The following is a 4,324-nucleotide window of genomic DNA, read 5'->3' on the forward strand; positions in this document are numbered from 1 at the left end:
TCCTGCATTGCAGGCAGATGATTTACCAGCTGAGCTATGAGGGAACTGGTCACTTGAGCCTCTTCAATTGCAAGGGATCTGGAAAGAGTGGCATAGTGATTTTCAGTGTTTCAGCAAGGCCAGCCAGCTCTGTGATGCAGTTTGAGCAGGATATTTCCAGGCAAGCTGTGTACAAGGGCAGCAGCGGGTATGTGTAGACTCAGAAACAGCTCAGGGAGCAGTGAGTCAGACTCTGTTGGGTCTGGCAGAGATTATGAAGCTAGATACACACACTTTAATGGACACATTTTTCTAAATAAGGGGACTTAATTTTCTGATTGCTTTCAGGGCGTCTTTCAAGTCTCAGAATTCAGTGCTACCTTCTAGGGTTTGACTATACCCCTGATAAGTTGAATCCTGTTATCTATAACAGATATAATTGGCAAAATATGCACTAATATAGTATTTCAAAATGTGTTTGTTAAGAATCACCTGGGACAACTTGTTAACTTACATAAGTTACCAGACCTTTCCCCCAGGAAATTCTACTTCTATAGTTTCTGGGTTGGGGCCTAGGAGTCCATAACAAGTACAATAGGTCATTTTTATCTTCAAGCAATTTTGGAGAACACTGTGGTAGTCATGAGTACCTGCTCTTCAGTCAAACAGACCTCAGTTTGACTCCTTAAAGTTTTAGTTTCCCTGAATCTAGAGAGGATAAGTTTTAGCTGTTCATTTCTGACAGCTTCTTGCCTGACCAAAGACAGTCCCAGAACTCTTCAACCACTGCTCTGGCTCATTTGATACATGTGGTATAGTAAGTAACAGAACAAATTTTCTTAAGTTGTCTGTGGGGATAGGTTGGAGGATAGAGATCTATAAGGTAGTGTTTTCAACATAACTGGGGAGAGAGGCACCATAGTTTAAATGAATTTCCCAGTTGCATTTAACATGCATTCCACACCTCCTAAATCCATGCATTTCAATGTTGCCTGCACATGGAATCACTAGGGTAGTTTTTTTTAAAAAAAGAATGATGTCTGGGCCCCAGCCCTGGAGGTTCTCATTTAACTTTTCTTGGGTGTGGCCCTGATACTAGATGATTTTTAAGCTCCCAAGGTGATTGTAATATTCATCCAAAATGTAAACCTACTCCCCTAGATTGAAAACCAGTGACCCATGACTTCCACCTGGCAAGACAGTGATTGGAATTTATCCTATAGAAAAGCATGATAGCTTGTAGCAGTAGGAAGTATAATCAAGATTTCGCTTGAAACCAGGGTAGACTAGCACAAGTTATGGTGATCCGTATTTGCATACAGATATCGGACCAGTATTCCCAGATCTGAAAATGCTTAAAGAACTTGAAAAAATATTGGCATAAAGAAGACAATATGAAATAAATAAACAACAGTGTTATCTCATACCTGGAGGGACTGAAATACTTGATAGTGAACAGAAGAGGGTACTCTGACATAAAAATCATATTGCATCCTGGTTTTCAAATTAGGCATGAGATGAAGGCTCAGCATGAAAACAAGGTGGAAGCCCCATTTGTGAAACCTAGTTTTATTAGTTCAGCAAGTGATTGAATACCCAACTAAAAGTAGCTTAAACAATGTGTTTGTTAATCTCATATCTGGAAATGGGGGATAGGCAATTTCAGGTTAATCTAGCTAAATTATTTCAGGGCTGTTGACTGGCTCTTCTATTCTATGAATACCTTTCCTTTCCCTTCATGCACAACAGATACCTGCCACAGCTCTAAGCATCCTGTCTTTGCAGTTACATACAAAAGCAAGAAGAAAGAATTTAAATCTGAACTACTCTATCTTCATGAAGATTTTTTTTTTCTGGAGCCCCCTAACCCTTCAGCCCCTGCAGACTTTCCTTATGTTTCACTGGCCAAAACATGCCAACCTCAACATTCAGTTCACTTCAGTTACTCAGTCGTGTCCGACTCTTTGTGACCCCATGAATTGCAGCACACCAGGCCTCCCTGTCCATCACCAACTCCCGGAGTTCACTCAGACTCACGTCCATTGAGTCAGTGATGCCATCCAGCCATCTCATCCTCTGTCGTCCCCTTCTCCTCCTGCCTCCAATCCCTCCCAGCATCAGAGTCTTTTCCAATGAGTCAACTCTTCGCATGAGGGGGCCAAAGTACTGGAGTTTCAGTTTTAGCATCATTCCTTACAAAGAACACTGAGGACTGGTCTCCTTTAGAATGGATTGGTTGGATCTCCTTGCAGTCCAAGAGACTCTCAAGAGTCTTCTCCAACACCACAGTTCAAAAGCATCAGTTCTTTAGCACTCAGCTTTCTTAATAGTTCAACACTCAAATTCATACATGACCACTGGAAAAACCACAGCCTTGACGAGATGGACCTTTGTTGGCAAAGTAATGTCTCTGCTTTTGAATATGCTGTCTAGGTTCGTCATAACTTTTCTTCCAAGGAGTAATAGTCTTTTAATTTCATGGCTGCAATCACCATCTGCAGTGATTTTGGAGTCCTCCAAAACAAAGTCTGACACTGTTTCCACTGTTTCCCCATCTATCACTATCAAAGAGGTATGCATATGTGCATGCTAAGTCGCTGCAGTCATGTCCAACTTTCTGTGACTCTATGGACTGTAGCCCACCAGGCTCCTCTGTCCATGGGATTCTCCAGACAGGAATATTGGAATGAGTTGCCATGCCCTTATCCAGGGTATCTTCATGACCTGGGAATCGAACCCGGGTCTCTTATGTCTCCTGCATTGTCAGGTGGGTTCTTTACCACTAGTGCCACCTGGGAAACCCCGTCAAAGAGGTATGGAGTTAACTTATTGTCTTAGATCATGTTTCATTGTCTGGGACCCCTACATTGCCATCACATAGCTTTGCCAAGGAAAGAGGAAATGAATATCAGAAGGCTTTGTACAACATGGCTGACTTTAAGTTGAATTTAAAAGATCAGGATGTAACCCTCTTTATATTTTCCCTGTCTGAAAAGTGTTTGGTCTCAGGATCTGGAATACTTTGCCCAAAAATGATGACTGGGGTGACATTGGCAAGGAGCCAAACAAATTATTACAGTATTGAATACTGAGTGTTGTATAAATCAGCAAAATTGCTAACCAGAGTTCAAAGTACATGTCTATTATGAACAAAGAGTGATGAAAGACATGTCCTCATATACAAAGAGACTTTACAGGAAATGGTTCAGCCAGCCAGAAAGTTTATTTTAATGGCTGCCATTAAAAAGTTGGGTTAAAAGCTACCAAGATGTATTTTCATACACACAAACACAAACACTCAGAAGCACACAGAGCTTAGGAGGGAATTTGCTCCTGTTCTTGCTTGGAGATGCGTATCCTCATATGTAGGGATATGTTGGGGTCAAGCAATCCCTCATTTAATCTGTTTTTATCCTTCTGTTCCTCTTTACATGAATTTACATGGCTTTAAGAATCTCATCTGAGTGAGTAAAGCCAACAGAAGTGGGCTGTTGTATATATTTGATGAAATAAGGGATAGAAATCATGCACTGTGTTTTTATAATTCTGAGCTTACTCCCAGTAGTGACATTAACACATTGCATATGTCATTATAAGTATCTTCTAGTAAGTTTTTGGATTAATCTGAGAAATGATGAGAGTGAAAAAGTTGGCTTAAAGCTCAACATTCAGAAAACGAAGATCATGGCATCAGGTCCCATCACTTCATGGCAAATAGATGGGGAAACAGTGTCAGACTTTATTTTTCTGGGCTCCAAAGTCAGCGCAGATGGTGACTGCAGCCATGAAATTAAAAGACACTTACTCCTTGGAAGGAAAGTTATGACTAACCTAGATAGCATTTTCAAAAGCAGAGACATTACTTTGTCAACAAAGGTCCGTCTGGTCAAGGCTATGGTTTCCAGTAGTCATGTATGGATGTGAGAGTTGGACTGTGAAGAAAGCTGAGCACCGAAGAATTGATGCTTTTGAACTGTGGTGTTGGAAAAGACTCTTGAGAATCCCTTGGACTGCACGGAGATCCAACCAGTCCATTCTAAAGGAGATCAGTCTTGGGTGTTCTTTGGAAGGAATGATGCTAAAGCTGAAACTCCAGTACTTTGGCCACCTCATGCAAGAGTTGACTCATTGGAAAAGACTCAGATGCTGGGAGGGATTGGGGGCAGGAGGAAAAGGGGGCGACAGAGGATGAGATGACTGGATGACATCACCGACTCAATGGACATGAGTTTGAGTGAACTCCAGCAGTTGGTGATGGACAGGGAGGCCTGGCATGCTGCGATTCATGGGGTCACAAAGAGTCAGACAAGACTGAGCAACTGAACTGAACTGAACTGAATTGAGA

Source organism: Ovis aries, chromosome X (assembly GCF_016772045.2).
Source record: "Ovis aries strain OAR_USU_Benz2616 breed Rambouillet chromosome X, ARS-UI_Ramb_v3.0, whole genome shotgun sequence".
NCBI classification, from domain to species: domain Eukaryota; kingdom Metazoa; phylum Chordata; class Mammalia; order Artiodactyla; family Bovidae; genus Ovis; species Ovis aries.